Here is a 23,708-nt window from a genome sequence, read left to right on the forward strand (position 1 = left end):
TAGTTGACCCCCTTTATCTTTTACTACCCCCACCCCCCTCTGGTAACCACATACTGTTATCTGTGTTTACGATGTCTTTTTGTTTGTTTTTTTGTTAACTAAATCAGACACAAAAAGTTAAGTAAAATATCATTTCACTCATGTGTGAGATACAAAATTATCTCTTTATCTAAGTCTTGAAAAACTATTAAGAACTAGGGTTCACAGAATAACCTCCCCAAAAGATGTCCATATCCCAGTCCTAAAGGCAAAGGGTCTTTGCAGATGTGATTAAGTTTAAGAATCTTAAAATAAGATTATACCAGATTATATGGGTGAGCCCAACACAATCACATGGTACTTGTAAATAAAATAGGAAGGCAAAATGATCTATTAATAATTAGAGACTTACAAGAGTTGTAAATTTTTTTTCTAAGAAAACTCGCATGTATTGTGATTCCAGTCAAAGTATTGAAAATTGGAATGCCCTTAGGACAGGACTATGTATTTTATTGTAACAAGGAGGAAAGCTTAGTAACTGGAAAAAGTTGTAGTACGTTAGTGGATAAGATTGGGAGATATGGTAATAATGCTCACCTGATTGCTTCAACTTTCTTAATGAATGATGAAGTGAAGTCATAAACTGAAGGTTACAGTGGAAAATAGAAAGAGAGAGAGAAAGGAAAAACAACACCCACTTGATAAGTGTTTGGAGGGAGAGGAGAGTTCCCTCAAGTAACACCTTTCAACTAAATCATGAAAGGAAGGAAAAGTTTAAAGAGAAGATCGTGGGTTCATATGAGAGATGTGGTACCAACAGTGTCCCAGAGGGCATACTTGAAAGGCCCAGAAGGATGGCAGTTTGGGCTACTTTAGGGAATATACAGAGAACAGTCTGGAGACAGTTTGGAAGCAGTGCTTCCGGTTACCACTAAGATAAAAGGGATACATGGTGTGATAGGATTAGTCCTGCTGTGACTTAGGGAGGAGGAGGAGAAGGCCTCATCAAGTGATGGTATCTTTAGAAGCTTGCTGAACAATGACAATCTGGGGAAGGGGCTGTCAAAGAGCATCTGTATATTCCATTGTGTTCACCACGCAGGTTAAGTCTCCTTCCTTCACCATTTATCCCCCTCTGCCCTCCTCTACCTCCCCCACCTCACTCTCCTTCTGGTAATCACCACGCTGCTCTTTTATCTATGAATTTTCGTGGGGTTTTTGCTTAACCCCCTCATCCTTTTCACTCAACCCCCCAACCCCCCTCCTCTCTGACAGTTGTGTCTGTTCTCTGTATCTATGAGTCTGTTCTGTTTTCTTAGTTTATTTTGTTCATCACATTCCACATATGAATGAGATCATATGGTATTCGTCTTTCTCTGATTGGCTTGTCTACCTTAGCACAATAGTCTTCAGGGCCATCCATGCTGTCATAAAAGGTAAGATTTCTTTCTTTACGTAAGGCCAAGTAGTATTCCATTGTGTGAATGTACCACAGCTTTTTTCATCCACTCATCTACTGATGGGCACTTGGGCTGCTTCCACATCCTGTCTATTGTAAATACGCTGCTATGACCAAAGGATATCTATATCTATATCATCTATATCTATATCTGTATCTGTATCTGTATCTATACCATCTATCTATATATAGATAGATGGGTATCTATCTATCTATCATCTATCTAATAGCGCAAAGCATATATTTGTGTTGCAGCCTATGAAGACCTGGCAGGTCCATGCTAGATTCGGGGAGACGGAAGAATATGCGCAGAGCCGAGGCGATGCTTGACATGCCTTTATTCATGGGCAGGCGAGCCACGTGTGTTGCAATGTGTATGTCTCTCTATAAGTCTGCATGGCGCACTGCATGTCACTTGTCTCCTCGTGTGGCACATGTTGTGGCCCTTGTTCCCCAGCGTGGAACCCAGCAGGAAGTCCCTACCTGCATTAAGTTCTAGATGCAAACAAAGCTGGCTTCCAGCAAGAAAATTATATAACGTAGCATGATTCGGCTCATGTGAGCTCACTCAAGGCTATGGGAACTGTTGATTGGACCCAGTATGCTCCTCTGCTGGTCCTCTTTGGACAAGTGTCTATTCAGGTCCTTGGCCTATTTTTTTGTTGACTTTTTTTTGGTGTTGAGTTTTTAAGTTCTTTATAAATGTTTAATATTAACCCCTGATGAGATATGGCAATACAAGATGGGGGAAAAGTAGGTTTACAGTTGTTTGTATGGAAAACAATACAATCATTAAATAGTAACACAAAAATCAACTCTGTGTTTCACCTGGTCACAAATGAAAATGTACCTTTCGGCCTACCCTGCATGTTCTCCCACTCAGTGGCTTGTCTCCTCATCTTGTTGATGATTTCCTTTGTTGTTCCCAGTTATTTTTGTTCTTCTTTTTCCCTTTCCTATGGGAATATATCAGAAAATAATATTGCTACACAAAAAGTCTGAGATTTTACTGCCTATGTTTTCCTGAGGAATTTTTATGGTTTCAATTCTTAAGTTTAAATCTTTAATTCATCCTGAGTTTATTCTTGTGTATGGCATACAAAGGTGGTCTAGTTTCTTTTTTTTTGGCATGTATTTGTCCAGTTTTCCCAACATTATTTATTAAAAGGACTATCTTTACTTTATTGTGCGTTTTTGTCTCCTTGACTATCATTTGTTTTTCAGATGTATAAGTTATTTATTAACAGACAAGTGTTACAGATTTATTTCTTCTTGGACACACCCACAGTCCTGTCCCTGCAGCCTGTGGTCTTGGTGTGCTGGCCTAAAACACGAAGACCCCAGAAGTGACACAGCCCTCTGTGGCCTGACTTTTCTCTAGCTGATTGCAGGTCTTCATGAAGCTTGTTGTCCAGGCCATTGGCCAGAACCTGGCTGTACTTTCCTTCCTTCACATCCTTCTGTCTATGCAAGAATCAGTCTGGCGTCTTGTACTGGCGTGGGCTCTGCATCATGGTGATCACTCATTCCACCTCATCCTCTGTGAGCCCTCCTGCCCTTTTCGGTGAGGTTGATGTTTGCTTTCCTTAACACCCCGTGAGCAGTGACCTTCACCTCACACCCTTCACTGCAGTGACGGCAAACACTATTTTCCATCAGCCATCAATACTGGTGTTGAGTCCCCGCAAAATGTGCTGGAACTTGTCAGGAATCACTAAAGACACGGCTACAGTGGCATGTAGGCCTCCTGGGGAAGAGCTCACTTTTTAAATATAATTATATATGTTCTTGACTTTTCTCAGTCTTCATTTAGAAGAGTTATGTGTGGATTTATTGTATAACTCTCACTTACTTGCCAAGAAATGAAATTCCATAAGTTTATGACTGCTCTTACATATTTTTCTCTTTTTCCTCTGAAGTTATTACTTCTATTATAGCTGAATCTCACACTGCTGGATGGTAGAAATAATATAATAATCTTATTAACATTTTACTAACATCAATAGAAATTGTGTTATTTTTTAAAATCTCTGACTCCTGGGATAAAAATAGAAAAATTCTGAGAGAAATATAGAGTTACTTGAAACTGAAGAGTTAATCAAAGAATCAGTCCAGCTATTAGCTGGAAACATTGTCAAGTGTTTCTCTGACAGAACGTGTAATTCTCTCTTTATTAAGAATATATTTTTGAGCCCTGGCTGCTATAGCTCAGGGGATTGAGTGCAGGCCTGCAAACCAAAGGGTCGCCGGTTCAATTCCCATTCAGGGCAAATACCTGGGCTGTGGGCCAGATCCCCAGTAGGAGGTGTGTGAGAGGCAACTGCACATTGATGTTTCTCTCCCTCTTTTTCCCTCCCTTCCCCTCTATAAAAATAAATAAATAAATAAATACATAAAAATACAATTTTTCACATTGTGGAAAAATAGACGTCAGTGCTAGAAATCACATGCAAATAGTGAATCAAATGTTTTTCAAAGTTTTATAATTATCATAGAATTCTAATAACCAAGATTTTACTTAAACACTTTTTTGGGCATAGAAAGATGATGAAGATGAATTATTATCAAGGCAGTTTGTTTGTAATAGCAGAATTCGATTTTCACTGATTTATTCATGATCCTTATTACTGGCATGTCAGCTAATTAGCAGTATCCATCTGCAACACAGCTTATTGAAGCTTGGAGTGATTCCTATAGCTGGGGAAGGATGCACACCTAACTGGATCATGCAGAAATCAAACCAAATCAAAGCATTATCAGAGCCAACTCTAATTAAGCTTGTACTATGTGCTGGAGAAAATTCTAACTGGAAAGAAACAACTCATTTCATCTTCAAAAACACCTTATGTTGCTATTAGTAATCATCCTTATTTTGCAAATGAAAAAAAAAAGCAAGAGATGAAGAAAGGGATAATAAGTTGCTTACATTGACCCATCTGGTCAATGGTACGGTGGGATTTTAAATGCAGAGAAGCTCATACCTGAAATGAAATAAGTACTTTGGGAAATATTAGAGTAACACCTTAAGGAAATAAATTATAAATGGGGTTTCACTTCACTTTTTACTCCTGATTATCGACTTTCGAGTTTTTCTTATTGCAGGGTTGAGAAAACTACTGTGGTAAGTGGGAACACAGCTTGGATCCAGTTGGGTATGTTCCTTTGTTTTAAATTTTTAAGTTAATACTACTGTTTATTTCTTCACTTAATCAAGAGATGAGCAGGTGTTGGTTTGACATGTGATCGTCATTGGTTTGACACGGAAATGGTCACTGTAGAGGTTTATACTATGTTCAAACATTGGCTACAGAGCCAAAACCATTGAAATGACAAGAAAAGTCTCCTGTGTACTTGTTCTTCCTGACACTGAGTTTACTGCTTAATTTCTTGTCTGTTATAAATAGCCTTTAAAACAAATATTCATTCTCCCCTAAAACCTCCAATTATATTACAAAGTCAGGCTAAAACTGGTTTCTTAAGAGGTTTTCTATCTTTTCATTAAAATGGGCAATGGAAAATTAGTTGAAGGAATTTTATTGAAAAATATATAATTACAGATTTCTTAACATTAGATCCAATCATTAAAAATAATTATATTAGCATCCAAGTGTCTATCAGTAGATGAGTAGATAAGAAAGTTATGTTGCATTTACACAACAGAATACTACTTGGCTATAAAAAAGGAAATTTTATTCTTTGTGACAGCATGGGTGAACATTATGCTAAGTGAAAGAAACCAGTCACAGAAAGACAAATACCATGACCTCACTCATATATGGAATCTAATGAACAAACTGAACTAATAAGCAAAACATAGACTCACAGATACAGAAATCAGACTGACAGCTATCGGGGGAGAGGTTAGGGATTACACAAATTGAATAAAATACAAAAAGGATCTATGGGCAGACAGCAGTGTGGTGATTATGGGGGGGAGAGGCATGGCTGGAGGTGTAAGAGGGTATAACAGGGATAAATAGTAATGGAAAAAACACACAAAAAATAAAGTTTTGAAATGATTTTATTCAACACATTGTTAATTTTTAAAAATATTTTATTTATTTATTTTTAGAGAGGGAAGGGAGGGAGAAAGAGAGAGAGAGAAACATCAATGTGCGGTTGCTGGGGGCCCTGGCTTGCAACCCAGGCATGTGCCCTGACTGGGAATTGAACCTGTGACACTTTGGTTCGCAGCCCGTGCTCAATCCACCGAGCTACACCAGCCAGGGCCAACACATTGTTATTCTTAAGATCTGTTCTTTTAAAATATGTCTTATTTTTTAAAGATTTTCTTTATTTATATTTAGAGAGAAGGGATGGGAGGGAGCAAGAGAGAAAAGGGAATATCTATGTATTAGAGAAACATCTATTGCTTGCCCCTCACTTGTCCCCAAGGGGACCCAGACTGCAACCCAGACATGCTCCTAAACCAGAATTGAATCAGTGACCTTTCAGTTTGTGGACAACATCAAACCCACTGAGCCACACCATGCAGGGCTCATCTCTTAAAAATACAATATTGAGAATGCAGGAGCCTGTCCAAGATGTCTTCAAACAGGGACATGGAAATTTTTTTTTTTTTTACCAACAGGGAAATAAACATTTATTCTAATGATCACAAATTTTAGAAACTAAACTGACAATGATGTAAGCACTCCTTGCTCCTATATTATGAAGCTGATACCAAATATACATTTTAATCAGTAAATCATTAGTCTCAATAGTCCTTGATTCATAAGACTGACTGAACCTTGAGACAACATTATTTAGTTGTGTGGCCAAATACAACATATATAAAATTTATTTTGTCATAATATTTTTTAAAAAGAATGTGAGGCCTATATTACATTCTTTTTTTTAATTAAATATTTTTTTTATTTTAATCATTGTTCAAATACAGTTTTCTCCTTTTTACTCCCAATCCAGTCCCCCCTCCCACCCCTCCCCACTTCCCTCCCATTACCACCCTCCCCTTAGTTTATGACCATGTGTCCTTTAAGTTTGTTCCTGTGAACCCTTCCCACTGTCCCCTGAAATTCCCTCTACTCTCCTCTGTGGGCACTGTCAGCCTGACCTCTATTTCAGTGTCTTTGGTTATATTTTGTTTGTTTCTTTGTTTTGTTATTTAGGTTCCTGTTAAAGGTGAGATCATATGGTATTTGTCTTTCACTGCCTGGCTTGTTTCGCTTAGCATAATGCTTTCCAGCTCCATCCAAGCTGTTGCAAAGGGTAGGAGCTCCTTTCTTTCTCTCTGCTGCATAGAATTCCACTGTGTGAATGTACCATAGTTTTTTGATCCATTCATTTACTGATGGGCATCTTGGTTGCTTCCAGCACTTGGCTATTGTGAATTGTGCTGCTATGAACATTGGGGTGCATAGGTTCTTTTGAATTGATGTTTCAGGATTCTTAGGGTATACGGTACATTTACACAATGGAATACTATGCAGTAGAAAGAAAGAAGGAGCTCCTACCCTGCACAAGAGCATGGATGGAACTGCAGAACATTATGCTAAGTGAAATGAGTCTGGTGGTGAAAGAGAAATACCATATGATCTCACATGTGGAGTCCAATGAAGAAAACAAACAAGAGAGCAAAACAGAATCAGACAAATGGAAATAAGGAACAAATTGACAGTGGCCAGAAGGGAAGGGGGTGGGGGATAATGGGGGAAAGAAGGGGAAGGGTCATCAAGGAACTGTATAAAGGACACATGGACAAGGACAATGGAGTGGGTACTGACTGGGGGAGCAGGAGGCTGGTGGGGGCAGAGCAACTGGGGGAAAATTGGGACAACTGTAATTGAAGAATAGTAAAAGAGGACCCCTCCAAAAAAAAAGGAAATAAACCAAGATATTGCAGTATCCTAAACCAAGGGTAAAGTTCCAATAGCAGAAGTAACACTTAACATAAAATGCTATAGAGAGATTAAGGTAAGGCATGAGAAAATACTATGAAAAGGTCAATTAAAAAAGTCCAATTTTATCTTAAGAGAACAGTTTTTAAAAACATAGAATACAGAGTGAAAGAAATTGAGGAGTGAGTGGATAGGAATGAAGTAGAAGTAGTGAGACTAGAATGCTCTTCCACAAAGTGTGGCATTAAGAGAAGGGTATCGGATGAAACAGCATGAGGAGGAGATGGGATGCTGGAAGTAAGTTTGGGGAAAAATGTGATATGTGGGCACTTTTAAGCCAAGGTAAAGAAGACAATGATGAGACATTGAAAACAGACAAAAACAGAAATAATAATTAAAGGTTGGAAAGAGAGATTGGTAAGCACAAATAACAATGTTATAGTTGAAGAAGTGTTAGGATATATTTTCCTCTTGACCCAGGAAATAGCAAGAATGGTAGGTGTAGTCACAGGGAAAATCTAGGACAAAATGTAGGTAAGGTGAAGAAATTTTCACCTGACTGCATTTATTCATGGTAGACTGTAAGTAAGACTTCACTATTGTCCAGGCCATTTGCTTTTTTGCATACAGTTGCATATCTCAGTTCACCCAGGCACGCCAGCCAGGACTATATTTAAGTTTTCAGAGAAGGGTTAATTAGCTTTCTTTGTCAACCTCTTTCTCTTCTTAATCAGCACTACAGATACATCTCTGAACTAAATATCTCATACTTAGGGTTTAATCCTGAACCTTATGATGCTGGGCACTAGGGAGATGTTGGATTTTTATATAAAAGGACTAGTATGAAAATTTTATAATAAATACTTTTTTAAAATGGAAGATTTCCTACTAATTTTAAATATCAACTCTGCTGTACCTAGAATAAAAATTAAATTTTATATTACATAATCAAAATAATAAATCAATAGTGCATATAGTATAACATTTCAATACGTGGAACATAATAAGTAATATATACATGCTATATTTTACTGAAGCAAATTAAGATCTAAATTGATGTGTGAGTATGTTCAAACATTATAGTAAATGCTAACCCTTAGCTTATAATAAGTGAGATGCATGGTGTGGAAGACTGGAATACATACTTGCAATTTATTGTCACAAAATATGAATAAATCTCTCAAATTGGGTCACCTCTACTGAAGGCCATCAATGAAACAGACGACATAAAATGGCTTATGGATTAGTAATATAAGCATACACAGAAAACAGAATCTTCCTCCCAAACTAGTAGTGGAGTGGATCTAGTCTTCAACATATACATCAGAAGACTGTCACACGTGTGTTGGACAAGTGGCTTGTGTTAGTGATCATATCTGTGGTTACAGAATGAAGGACAAGTAAGCCATAGGAGGATACAGTCAACCTTCACTGTGTTAGCATTATAGACTAACTTGCTCCTTTTCAAATTTGCCTGCTTATGAGAACCACTCAGTAAGCTTATTAAACATGGATTTTCTGACTGCTCCCTGGAGATTCTGATTTAGTAGCTCTCTGATGGTTTGCAGGCTATCAGCAGGCAGCTTTAGGAAATGCAGCTGTGAAAAAAAAGCAGTTTTCAGATATGACTGTGTCCTTTAGCTTAGGGCTTTGGAAAATTTGAACAGGTTAGGAAATTAAGAGGTCAGTCTCCATACTTCCTTTGGCTTCTGATGTAACCTTTTGTACTGTTCCGTGAGTGACCTGGAGACCTTGGGAGTTGGCATTGGGGTGGATTATTTCGATAAGTGCCATGGACACTTACGCAGGTGGAAATCCCAAACCTCATGTATAGAAATAATTTCACTCTAGAAAATATCAAACATACACAGACACTAAAAAAAGAAACAATCTGGGTTGTGCAAGAGACTATGCTGTAAGAATATACAGAATATTTTTTGTATATTTTAGACAACAGATATTCATGGAATATAAAACAAAACAGCAATCTTCCGTAGGACCATCTCTTGTTTTGATGGTTATCCAATCAAACTAAAACAAAAACAAAGCAAAACAGAATAAAACAAAACACAAAAATGAAAAAATTAAGAAGTTATTTTAAGGCAAGCAAATTATTACTTTGGATATAAATAATTTTGTTTTTTGAGTGTTTTTGGTTTTTCACAAAGATTCAAATTGGGAGTGGAAAATACACTTTATTAAAACATATTTTGTGAGACTTTTTGCATGAGCAAAGGTAGAAAAGTGGCTTTTGCCCTACAAGATGAGAAAACCCACTTTCTAACACTTAGATAAGAGAGTCACCCCCTGCCTCCACCTGCTGTTGGTTTTGTAGCTAATCCACCTATAAACATATTTTTAAACTCCCTCAATGTGCTTAGCAATTACATTATTGATTCCTGGGGTAAGAGATGCAAGAGTTAGATGCTTTAACAGCATCTTTTTCATCACTTACCATAAAGGTATATTTTTCTTTTTGAAAATTTAAAACGTGCCTTGGCTGTTGTGGTTCAGTGGATTGAATGCTGGCCTGCATACCAAAAGGTCACTGGTCTGATCCCCAGTCAGGGCACACGTCTGGGTTGTGGGCCAGGTCCCCAGTAGGGGGTGTGCGAGAGGCAACCACACATTCATGTTTCTCTCCCTCTCTTTCTCCCTCCCTTCTCTCTCTAAACATAAATAAATAAAATCTTTAAAAACAGAAAGAAAATTTAAAATGTAAGTGTTTCTTCCAGTGAGAAAGTTTACAATATTTCTTATTACTTTCTTTCCTGAATATTACCCCCAAGTTCCCTGTGCCTTTACTAAGGCATTTGCAATAAAAGACCTACATTTTAATGTGTAACTATCCTGAGATTAGTGTTAGAACTATTGTATGTAATTATGTCTATACTTCATCATGCATGTCTTGTTATATTAGCATTTATATGGGTGAGTATAAAAAAGCAACATTATTACTGTATTTGATGACATGTAAACAATACATGGGCTTTTTACCCCACAAGACAATATTTAAACCCTTTATCAGTTCTAAGCCTTGGGCATCAATACCTCAGACCTTCTGTAAAGAAAAAAAATAAGATGGTTTTAAAAAAAGGCAAAGTCATTACCCTGAGTTTTATAGAAGCTGTAACATCAAAGAGAATATTGATGAAATCAGTGAATAGTAACCTCATTGTCTTTCCAGCCACAATAGCATTTGTTAAGGAACAAAATGTTTACAACTCCCTGAATATAGGCTTTGACTTTTTGGAAGTGAATAAAAGTCCTGTTCTTTTAAAACGATAAATAAATTTTTCATATATGATGGACTCCCAATATAGTATTGGGCAAAAGTAGGTTTACAGTTGTGAGCAACAAAACAGGATTATTATTGTATTATTATTGATCAATTATTGTATAATTTTATTTACAAACAACTGTAAACCTAATTTTGCACCATCCTGTACATTAGCACTGGTATAGAATTTTTCTTAATATTTCAAGTAAGAAAGCATAATGATTAATAGCATGGACAGTGCCTTTTGGCAAATTTAGTTTATAACTTTGTCAGTTACTTGCTATATGAAGTTGAAATTTTTACCTAAGCCTAGCCCTATTTCCCTTTGTAAAATGAGTAAAGTAATATTTCTTATCTTATAGGGTTGTTTTAGAGACATAAAAGGGAGATAATGCATGTACAATCCCTGATCCAGTGACTTGTCTTTACTGGATCCACTTTCATTTATAAGTATAAACTCTGATGTTCCAAATCTGGGCCCTTTCCCCAGCCATGATGCTATCTACTCTACTTTAAATAAGAAGTCTTTCTCTGCATGGATAATGTTCTGTACCTATTTCTATTGCAACGCTTATTAATAGTTGCTGATTTTCTTATCTCTTTTAAGGTACCATGGCTTTATTGATAGTACAGACGTACTATCAATACGTTTTTGTGTCCTATTTTGAATTCCTAGCAGCCTATACAATGCTTGATATTTAGTAGACATTAAAATCTATTTTATTGATTGAATGAATAGATTTGTATAAAATGAGCCTTTGATGAACATATTTTATATAAATTTACCTAGGGAAATACCCGAAAGGCTTGTATATAGCACAGTCTCACCTCTTTAATTCTTTGTCATTGGGAAAGACATAAAGACTTTGTCCTGGGATTGAGCAAAACAAAAGAACTCATGGACATAAACAACAGTGCGGTAATTGCAGGGGTGGGGGAGACAGTGGATGAGGGCCTAGGGGGATAAATGGTAACAGAAAAATACAATATAAATGGAATATTCAAAAAATAAAATAAACAAAGACATGGTCCTTGATCTCAAAGAATATGTTAACTTATAAGAGAAATAGACATATAAGTAAATCATTTTAAAGATGTGTGATAAACTACTGTGAGGGCTAAAAAATGTTAATACTTTCCCTTCCACCTTTTAAGTTCTGTTGGCTAGGCTAATAACCAACTGGATAGAGGCAGATTGACAGGAGAAAGTCCATGTGTAATTCATGCTCAGGGGGAACTCACACAGCCATGATACATCCATGAAAATTCCAAAGACAGTGAGCCAACATTCGGTGTCCAACATTCGGTGGACAAAGAAGGAAAGGGGGGCTAACATGGGATTAGATTTTCAGGAGTGAGAATGGGCGATGCACAAGCAGTTGAGGAAGAGACAAACACACAGGCCAGGACACTACTTGCTGGTGACTCAGGAACAGTGGTGTTGACCGGAGACCTGGTTCTTCTTGCTGACGCATGTAGAGAATGACACATCAGCAAATCTAGTAGCATGGAATCACTTTATTAGTGGTCTGCTTCCATGGAAGAGAACAGGACTGGGTAGAGTAGGGGGTGAAAGGGAAAGTTTCAGGGCAAAGCAGGGTGAGAAAAGCAAGAGAGGCTGGAGACCAGGGTGGCAAGCCCCTGGGCAGCCTGTGGCCATAGGCCCTGTGGCCCGAGAGCCAAGAGCACCCTGAGCCCCTGAGAGCGAGAGCATCCTGAGCCTCTGAGCGAGAGAGAGAGAGAGTCCTTTGTTCTCAGGATTTATATAGTTGGTGGGATAGGAGGGAAAAAAGTTACATATTGATTAACGGGTAAATGTGGCGCCAGCTTTCCTGGGGGAATGTGACTGCCCACATTTAGGAATGAATGGTGGTCTGTCCGCCCAAATTCTTATCTTGGTCCAGACCCCATTTGGTCATCCTGTTGTAAAACAAATACGTGACAAGAGGCAGTTAATTAAATTTTGGGGCAATTTCCAAAGTTATTTATGGGCTCTTTCTCTGGGCACCGGAGACCCTCTCCCACATTCAGGCCTTGGGATGAAAACACAGTGTGAAGGCTTTCTTTCCCAGATAGTGCAAATGTTACATAGAACTTCAAGGACTTTCTTTCTTGCTAATACAGTGTTTCTTGTGATATGGGAACACCTGGCAATATCATCAGACCAGGCTCAGGACTGCTGAGTTAGCATGTGAGACTTGTCTCCTTCCTCCTCCCTGCCTCGGTTTACTATTTATTCCACCTAATTGGTAAAGGGAGTTTCCAGCGTGCTCAATGCTGGCCAGTGAGAGTATTGCGGTCTCAGAGTTCTTCCTATGCTGTCTCCTGCCTCAGTGGGACACAGTGGGTATCCAGCTATGTACACTTGCCTGAAGCACGCTACTCATCACACCTAATTCTATTAGGCTAAGGTGGCATCTTCAGCAGTTTCTCTGTCTGAACCTCTTGGGCAGGAAAGGGAGGAGGGTCCGAGGTATGAGTCCTTTGGTTCTTGATAAACAGCTTACAATGAACATCCCAGAAAGCAGCTTCAGGGCTGCAGAATCTGGTCCCTCCTCTATAGCAGTCATAAAGAGAAGGTCTCGCCAGGGAAGTCTCATCAAGTATGGGGAGCTTGGTGTGAGGCAGGGTTCTCCAGGCTGCTTGGTACAGGGGGAAGAAGGAACCTCTGGCCGAAGAACAAAGCTGGCAGAGATCCAGAGGTGAGGAAGAACACTAGATCATCAGAGCTCGCCTGATCCCTGGGACCGCTTTCAGGAGAGTTCGGCAACAGCTCAGCTGAGAAAAGATGAGGGACTCTGACCGAGCAAGTGGGCTCTGCTGTTCACCACAGAGAAAACCCATCTCATGAGGTGGGTGCTGGTGTAAAAGCAGGGTTTATTCGGGTGCTAAGACCTGGGAGAATGGTGCAGACACACCTCAAAGACCACCCCCTCCCTTCCTGCTCGGGCCTGTTGTTCTTATTGGGGCAGGGAAGGGAGGGGATTTTTCTACCCAATTATCTTGCTAGCCTTTGCTGCACTCAGGCCCTGTCCATTCATCTTTCTGGCTTTTGGTGCGCTCAGTGTAAGAACCACCTGATTCTGGCCAATGGGGGCGACTCCCAGGTTCTCCAACGGACTGTCCATGGTAACAGGACCAGAGTAGAGAACTGTCAGTAGAGACAGCTGAGTTAGATTGCTAGCTTTGCCATAACAAAGTACCACCAGGTGGGTGGCTTAAGCAACACAATTCATCTGCTCACAGAGTGGTGGCTGGGAAATCTGATATCTACATCTACTTAGGGTTGATTCCTTCTGAGAGTTGTGGAGAAGGAGCTTTTCCAGGCTTCCTTCCCAGGCTGTACATGTCTGCCTTCTCACTGTGTCTTTACATCCTCTGTATGTGTCTGTGTCCAAATTTCCTCTTCTTGTAAAAACATGGGTCTTGTCTAAGTAAGAGCCACTGTAATAATCTCATTTTAACTTAATTACCTCTTTGAATACCTTATCTGCAATTAAAGACACATTCTGAGATACTGAAGAATCCCAATTCAAAATCCTTCTTGACCTTCTTAAATGAAAAATACATTTACCTCATCCCAATAGATCCAAGAGTCTTCACTCATTCCAGCATTAATGCTAAGTTCAGTGAACAGGTGAACTAAAATGGGATCAAAGTGGCTCTACCTAACACAGACACAAGGAGCCTGCCAAAACCAGGAGACAAAGAAATATGGCCCTTAACGAAGGAAAAGAACAGAACCCCAGAAAAAGAACTAAGCAATGCATAGATAGGCAACCTACCAGATGCAGAGTTCAAAACACCAATGGTCAGAATGCTCAAAGATCTCACTGAATATGGCAAAAACATAAGGGAAGAAATGAAGACTCTGCTAAGGGAAATAAAGAGAAATCCACAGGAAACCAACAGAAAAGGGAAGGAAGCCAGGATTCAAATCAACAATTTGGAACATAAGGAAGAAGTAAACATTCGACCAGTACAAAATGCAGAAACATGAATTGAAAAAAACAAAAAACAAAAAGCAAGGAGAGTTTAAGAAGACTCTGGGACATCTCCAAAAGGGCCAATATCTGAATCATAGAGATGCCAGAAGGAAAAGACGAAGAGCAAGAAATTGAATACTTATTTGAAAAAAATAATGAAAGAAAACTTTCCTAATTTGGTGAAGGAAATAGATATACAAGTCTAGGAAACACAGAGAGTCCCAAACAAGTTGGAACTAAATAGACCCACACCAAGACATATCATAATTAAAATGTCAAAGTTAAAGTCAAAGAGAGAATCTTAAAAACAGCAAGAGAAAAGAAGTTAGTTACCTACAGGGGAGTTGTTGTAAGACTATCAGCTGATGTCCCAAAAGAAACTTTGCAGGCAAGAAAAGACTGGCAAGAACTATACAAAGTGATGAAAAGCAGGGACCTACAACCGAGATGACTCTATCAAGCAAAGCTATCATTTAGAATGGAAGGGCAGATAAAGTGCTTCCCAGACAAAGAATTCATCATCACCAAGCCCTTAGTACATGAAATGTTAAAGGGACTTATTTAGGAAAAAGAAGAAGATCAAAACTATGAACATTAAAATGACAACAAACTCACAACTATCAACAACTGAATCTAAAACAACAACAACAACAACAACAACAAAAGCAAACTAAGTAAATAGCCAGAACAGGAACATAATCATAGAAATGGAGATCACATGGAGGGTTATCGGTGGCAGGTGAAGGGGGAGTATGTGGGAAAAGGTGCAGGGATTTAGAAGCATAACTGGGGAGGTACAGACAGGGGAGGTTAAGAATAGTATAGGAAATGGAGAAGCCAAATAACTTACATGCATAACCCATGGACATGAACTGGGGGGGGGGGTATCACTGGAGAGAAGAGGGAAACTGGGCAGTGGGGGAGCAAATGGGGGAAAATGGGGACAACTGGAATACCATAATCAATAAAATATATTTAAAACAACAAAAAACACAAAAAATATCATCTAAATCAAATATGGCCATTTATTCTCCACCTGTAAACCTGTGAACTCTAACAAGTTATCTGATTCCAAAATACAATAATGGGCAAGCATAGGGTAAGCATTCCCATTCTAAAAGGAGAAATAGAAAATAAAAGGGTCATGGGCCCTAAGCAAGTCTGAAATCTGGCAGGACAATCTTCATTAAAATTTGTTTTTATTGTGATAAAAAAATAACATGAGATCTAATCTCTAGCAAAATTAAAATATAATAGCCACTATAGAGAAGTGCACAAATTATAATTGGATAGCTTACTGAATGCCAACAAAGTGAACATACGTAAGTAACCATCATGAAGGTCAAGAAATAGAACATTACTAGAACTCTGGAGGCTGTACTTGTTCCCTCTCTCAGTTATGCATTCTTTATCAAAATTAATCAATATCCAGATGTCTAAAATATAGATTAGTTTTGCTTGTTCCAGAAAGTAATATAATGGAATTATGCAATATGTGTTCTTTTCAATTTGCTCAAATTATTTTTTTTTAGATTTTATTTATTTATTTATTTTTAGAGAGGGAAGGGAGGGAGAAAGAGAGAGAGAGAGAAACATCAATGTGCGGTTGCTGGGGGCTGTGGCCTGCAACCCAGGCATGTGCCCTGACTGGGAATCGAACCTGCGATGCTTTGGTTCTCAGCCCGTGCTCAATCCACTGAGCTACGCCAGCCAGGGCTGCTCAAATTCTTATGAATTTCAAAAGTATTTTTGTTGTTTCGTCTATGTGACTGTGTTGAGGGATGCTCACTTCATTGTTTTTGTACATTATATTCTATCATATGAGTACACTAATTTGAAATAGCCAGACATATTCAATAGATTATTGTGCAATTTAATTGAGATATCATATATAAAGCATAGCATACACCCCCTAGTAGGCATTTAATAAATTATTTTTGAATGAATAAACTTGAGTGTTGAACAGAGAGCAATGCTTATAGTCATGATCAATATTAATACTATACATTTCTATGAAATAAGATATGGGAATTCCCCTGAATAAAACATAGACTTTAGATTAAAAGACTTTAGGAAAGAAGTAAATATACAATATAATGGATGTGTCAACTCCTCTCAGGAGTCAATAAAATGATGAAATAGAATCAATTAACATAAAACAAAGGCTATGGACAGATCTGATTATTCCTCCAAAATTACACTGTGGAGGTGCCTGTGAAGGAATCTAAAGGCTTGAAGAAGTTGAAGGTAAAGACCTAAGTTACCTGGAGAACACTTTTTGACCAGCATCTTGCTTATCAGTCTATTGGAAAATCATGTTCATTTCCTGTTATGAGACAACAGCCAGTGTTAAGCACTGGGAATATCTTCAATTTCTCATCCTACACCTGTAATTTAGCAACTTCAATTTAAAAAATATTTTATTTCTAGAAATTCAAAATGGAAAGTTTACATAGTGCAAAATTAAAGTGGACATACTTGTGCTTACTGTGGGGATTTGTAAAGTTTTCATAAATAGGATCCCCAGCAGTTGGTAGACTATTGCAATAGGAGGCTTTCTTTGCTTTTACAGTGTTTCATGTATGTGAAAAGAATAAAATCTAGGTTCTTTACCATTGCATGTTTTCTTCATTCTATTTTCAAAAAATATTTTATTTATTTATTTTTAGAGAGGGGAAGAATGAGACAGAGAGGGAGAGAAACATCAGTGTGTGGTTGCCCCTCACATGCCCCCTACTGGGGACCTGGACCACAACCCAGGCATATGCCCTGTCTGAGAATCAAACCAGTGATGCCTTGGTTTGCAGGCCAGTGCTCAGTCCACTGAGCCACTCCAGCCAGGGCTGCTACACTCTATTTTTATCCAAACTTTCACTTTCCAATGATTTCTCTCACATCTCTATTACAATTAAAAGTCAGTTAAATTTGTATTTCAATATATTTATAGAAAATATTTAGAAGAAAACATATAGGAATCAGTATCTTATATTATGAAAGGGCAAATCTTTTCCTAGGTGAGTTTTAATCATCCTCTCATGAAACACGCATGTAGTTAAATATTAAATAATTTTAATCTGCTTTTCTTGTTGAAAAAATCTTAAGCATATGCTGCAGAATAGCTCCATCTACTGACAGCTTGCCATGCTCTGAATTCATATTGAATCAAATATTTTATGTTTGCTTCTTTCAAATGGCTTAAAAGATAGACTGACTTGCAGTATGAAATATTTGATGTGTATATAACTTCAAATAAATCATGCATGATGATTTTTCATAACTTCAGTCCATGCCCTCTGCATATTGTACCTTAAATATTATAGGAAACATTGTTGATATTAGGATTGAGCCTTAACATAAAATATAGACAATGTCCTACACATAGAGAAAATGTACTTGAAAGGAAGCATTCAGAATGTTTGCATTATGAACACATATAGATGGGAATATTGTGTATAGGAAGAAAATAAAGTATCTTAACAATTTGGGTCTCAAAAGTGAAAAATAAAATATTGGTGGATGCCTTGGACCAGGGATTTTAGTTCCCAGGTAGCCACTCCAAAGCACTAACACTAAACCAGCAAGGTCTTACTTCCAGTAAGTAATCCATTAGACTGACTTTGATGGTTGGGTGGGGGGAAGGTTGAAAAACAGGTATAATACCAAAAAAGAGCTGAGAGTTATGAGGCAATGTTAAACCAGTTTAACAGCAATCAGCCTAAAAGGAAAAAAAAAAAGGCCATAAACCTCAGCACCACCAAAAGAACCTGTTCAAGTTTCATATAAGGGGAAGAAAGTGACTCCCAGTTCTGTTAACTCCTTACTTCTTTATCTTCTGTGTGAGATTAGAGATTATTTCCGTCGAATCAACACCGTGTAAATGATGTTAGAGACTGATTTCACATCTTCCCTGAGGTGCTTGTCATCACCTTGCGAGGAAAGTGTCCCTGTGATCTGCAGTGTTTGGTTCCCGGCTCACTCAGTCGCCTGGGATGAATGTTGGAATCCCACCCTCTCTCCCTGATTCTCACTGAGGGCTACCGTTGACAAGGATGCAGAGTAAACTCCCTGGACGGGAGGGAGATGCTGTGTCATTGCTCTCTGGATTGGAGTGGGCTCGAGGGAAACGCTTGACCCTTTCTGTTTCCATTAGTGAAAGTGGAGAGAGAGAGAGAGAGAGTGAGAATTCTCTGGGGAGAGCTTCCACTACCTTAGACAGTTGATATGTTGGTACTTTCTCACTGCCCTAATTCCATTCCTATATCTGAACACTCTGTTCCATAGAATTCATTTCTGTTTTACTCTTAATCCCTCTTTTTTTCTATCTTTGCGTGTGAGTTGGGTTTTTAACCAACAGTTTTCCAGATAGTGGAAGTGATTATGAGGAAAGAATTCTGATCATTCCAAGAAAACATTTCAAAAAGGAAATAAACGGAGATGCCAGAGAGGGAGGAGACCACTGGATAATGAGAAGGACAGGATGACAGCTGTCTGCAGGTCGGTACCTTCCCAAGCTAGAGTGACTGGTGCAAGGGAAGGACTAGACTGGAAGACATAGCCCCACCCCGCCATGCTGACCTTTGTCACCGAACCCTGGCAGCTGCCTGACCTTCTTTAGAGCTCCTTCTCTGTCTTTCTGAGGAAAGCTAAGAAACTTCAGAAGAGGAATATGCACATATGAAAATTTGTCGAAGAAATGATCCATAGCTATTCCTTCTCTTAACAATTTTTAAAAAATGTCACTGCTCTGGCACTGATCTTAGGCGAGGATGAGAGACAATTCCTCTCCCTCTCTATTCTTAACTACAGATTGAATGAACAATGAGGCATTAACCCTGTGGGGGCCTACGTCTTTACATAATCAATCTAAGGAATAGTCATAATTTATATTACTGGCATTGCAAATCTCTCCTGCAGCAGACCCTCTGGGCTTTTAACTAATTTTATTTTATTTTTCATTATGATAGGGTAATGATGTTTCTGTAGACTATGGAAGTACACACACAAATTTTCCTTCTGTGAAATTGATGTGCAGGATCAACAGTAAAATCCTCCTACGACCAAAGATATAAATGCATATTAGGGTACGGAATTGGCAAATTAAAATATCAGCCTGATCCCTATATAAAGAAGACATTATCCCTCACTCAAATAGCATTGGAAATTTCTTACCTGCTTCCTCATTTCTGAGGTTTTAATGCACTGTCATACTACGGTGATGAGAAATGTGATTTGAGAATTTTACACTGCGGGGGTTTACTTTTTGACAATCATAGACATTGTAATACTGCTTGACAGTTTTTCATTTAAAAAGTTATTTCTTTTTTCATTTGATTTTTCTTAAAAGAGTTTATTTATTTTTAGAGAGAGGGGAAGGGAGGGAGAGTAAGAGGGAGGGAAACATCCATGTGCGGTTGCCTCTCAAGTACCCCCTCCTGGGGACCTAGACTGCAACCCAGGCATATGCCCTGAGAATTGAACCAGCGACCCTTTGGTTCTCAGGCCGGCACTCAGTCCACTGAGTCACACCATCTAGGGCTTTTTGATTTTTGATTTTATTTTTTATTGTTGTTCAGTTATAGTTGTCCTGCCTTTTCCCCGTTGCTCTCCCCTGTCCCATTCTCCCCACTCCACAGTCAATTGCCCCCATTGTCTGTGCCCTTGAGTCCTGTTGTTTCACTAAGTAAAATAGTGAATATCAATCGCTTGAAGACTTGTGAAAAATATAGCCACAAATTAGAGTGAAATAAGAAGAACATAGATTATAAAAATGTTAGTATGTGGAAGCAAATAATATTTTACTGGTCATAAAGAAAACAGCAATCAATAACAAATATATAGTTTCTAAAACAGACATCTCTTGAATTTGTATCGACGTAAAACCCAGACAGTTCATTAGAGATATGACAAATTAAAAATATGTAGTAATGCTTCTGAAGATATAGTTTCCATATAAGCAAATTTCTATGCTGAAAGTGTATTTGTAGTTTTGCTAAAGCAAGGACACGTATGAGTAGGTAAATAAAAATATTCTTAAAGAGAAAAATGGCATGCTGTGTACATTGATTTTTCTATCACTTTTTCTGAGGATTTATTGCACTTAAAATGTTGGATTGAGCCCTGGCCTGCTAGCTTAGTTGGTTAGAGCATTGTCCCAATACATGAAGGTTGTGGGTCCCATTCCCAATCAGGACACATACAAGAGACAACCAAGAAATAAATGCATGGATAAGTGGAACAATAAATCAATGTTTCTCTCTCTCTCTCCCTCTCTCTCTCTCTCTCTATTCCTTTCTGTCTCTCTCCAAAATCAATCGATAAAAATATTTTAAATGTTTCATTGACACATTATTTCTGTACAAATACTCATTAAAAGAAACAATATAAGTTCATGATTTTAAAATTTATGTTTAATTATAGAGAGATTTAAGAAAGTCTCCACATTCCATTTCTTCCCTTGGTTTGTACATCCAGATATTTTTTATGACTGTGTGTGTGTGTGTGTGTGTGTTTGTGCATGAGACTGAAGGAGAGAGAGAGGCAGAGAGAGAGACAGAGAGAGAGAGAGACTGACTGGCTGTCTTACGTGAGAATATCAGTATGATGAATCCCTACTGGAAGGTCACGGCTAACGTAATATGTGTTAGTAATGATTATTGCTATGGCCAAATGGCTCTCCCCCAAATACATGTACTCTAATCAGTGGTGTAGAAGAGTATTTATTTTCTCGCATCTTATCAAAATGGGGCATTTCATTATAAAACACTTTAATCTTTACTAATCTCACATGACAGCAGCATCCTGAGTTTTACATGCCACTATTTCCTTTTATGAAAAAAAATGTGAGAAAATGTATTACCTGAGCATTCTTTACATTTAATTACATTTAATTAATTTGATAGACTCCAACAGGAGTAGCCATTTGCCCACAAATAGTTATGATTGGCTGATGGGGAGTCAAATCTTAATGCTTCATTTAGTCTATACTCATTTTGTGTTTTGCATGCAAAATACCAATGACATTAGCAATTATAATAATAGAATTTAGAAAACAAAGCAATAATAAAACTCTCAGTATCATTATTCCAGGTGTTTAATATTTATTTCAGATTTGTATCGGTCAGTAGACACATGTTGTATTTTAAAGTAATAAAAAAGCTAGTGCTAGTGCTTCACCTAACTGTGTGTTAATTGAATGTTTTAATAACATTCTGGTTTTATTTTTTAATATCAAAGGATCATTCAATTTTAGTTAAATTATAGCAAACTAGCATACACAAAACACTGTTTATCACCTGAACTGCAGTAAGTTGTTAGAAAATGTTCAAATGATCAAAGTCACATTTTCTGACGATGTCGTTTTCATGGCCCAGACCTACAGGGAGATTACAATCTAACAAAGTAAAAAGTAAAATTTATGTAAAGAAAATCTAATGAACAAACTGAACTAACAAGCAAAACAGAGACAGAGTCATGGATGGAGAGTAGATGACAGCTTGGGGGAGGATAGGGTGTGGAGGATTGAGCCAAAAGGAAAAAGGACTCATGGACAGAGACAATGGTGTGGTGATTGCTGGGGGAAGGGGGTGTAAGGGGACTAAATGGTAATGGAAAAAATGCAATAAAAAAGGTACCCAAAAAAGAAAGAAAATCACAAACTTCCCCTGAAAATGGTAATGGATTTTATGATTAAGAGAACTAGATAAGGCAGTAGTTTACATACTATTCGGCAAGCTAGAGCCACCCTGTTATTATCAATTCATCAGTGATGGTTTTTGTATAATCGTATTTCCACAGCTTCCAGACCTGTTCGCTAACGTTGAAAATTTCATTAACTGCTGATGAGACGTTTTCTTCCAAAACTTAAAATGGAAATTAGAGTGTAAAAATAATTAGGGTAAATGACGGTTAGCAGATCTTTTCCTGGAAGCAGATTTTAGTATGATCTGCAGAGTAAGAGCCCTTATTTGAATTTGCGGAAAGATATATTAAGAAGAGACTTGCGAACTGATAGTTAAATTGCATTTCACAACTTTTCTTGAGAGGCAAACCTTGCCAGAAGGATATTAGGTATCTAAGTACACCAGTCATTGTCCTTCGCTGTTATTAATTCCTACCTATGTTTTATTGTTTATATATCCACTCTTTGTTTTTGATTTCCAGTTATATTATGAAGCAACTGATTTTTATTAAAGTGTATAAGCTGTGAAACTCCCAAGTGTGATATATTTCCTTTTGACACATTTGTACACAAATGCATCATCACCCATGAGACATCAAAGACAAAAAAGATGCAGAAAACTAATATGTTTGTGTATCTAAAATTCTGTGCAGTGATTACAAATAGAACATTTTAAGTTGGAGAATATTGATAGCTTAGCTGAACAAATATTAAAATTATAATATCACTCCATTTTATATTGAAAATGATTCCTTTCATTTTGGGTGTATGCAACTAAATTGAATGCATGTAGCCTCAGGTTTGTATCCAAGACAGAAATCTATATAATCTTCTATTTTTGTGTTACTTAATTTTTTCCCTTTTGGACTCACTTATCTACATGGTGCATGCAGATACAGTTTACTCATTTCACAGGAGGTGTCTGTAATATCCTTGTGGTTAAGTGTTCATAATAATGTATGATTAAAAGATGAAGGAAATTGTTCTAATCCTAGGGGAAATGAGTGTGTTCATTTCAGGATACTGACACTATAATTAAAGGAATCCTTGTTAAATGTAGAAAGGGTTGGCCATAGATTCAAACTCCTTTAACTCTTGCTTGTATCTCTCAAACCTGAATGTTTATTAATGCTTGATTTTTGCACTGTATTAAAGGAAGATCCAAACAGCCCCAGTAAAAATTACTTTGTTTCCTGTTATAGGTTATCACAGAATTCCATCCATAAAAAGTTTGTACTTACGTCTTTAACCAAACAGAATTTCGCCAAATACTTACTGAAAGAAGAAAGCACAACTGAAGCCTATGCTGAAGTGAAAATATTTATTTTTAAAGCAAGACTCAAAGATAGGCTAATCTTAAAAATGGCAGGGTTTTTTAAATTAGAAATTTATTTTTTAAATAGTTCTTTAAATCATGTAGAGAAATGTATATTGTCTTCAATATAAACATGAAAACCAGTTAATAAAG

General features: G+C 37.7%; 1 pseudogene; it reads right to left on the reverse strand.

The window, feature by feature from the left end:
* Positions 1–2,700: 2,700 nt before the first annotated feature.
* Positions 2,701–19,131, reverse strand: LOC123824281 (annotated as a pseudogene).
* Between the last annotated feature and the right edge of the window lie 4,577 nt (positions 19,132–23,708).

Source organism: Phyllostomus hastatus, unplaced genomic scaffold, assembly GCF_019186645.2.
Source record: "Phyllostomus hastatus isolate PE091 unplaced genomic scaffold, TTU_PhHast_1.1 phas_contig_551, whole genome shotgun sequence".
Lineage (NCBI taxonomy): Eukaryota > Metazoa > Chordata > Mammalia > Chiroptera > Phyllostomidae > Phyllostomus > Phyllostomus hastatus.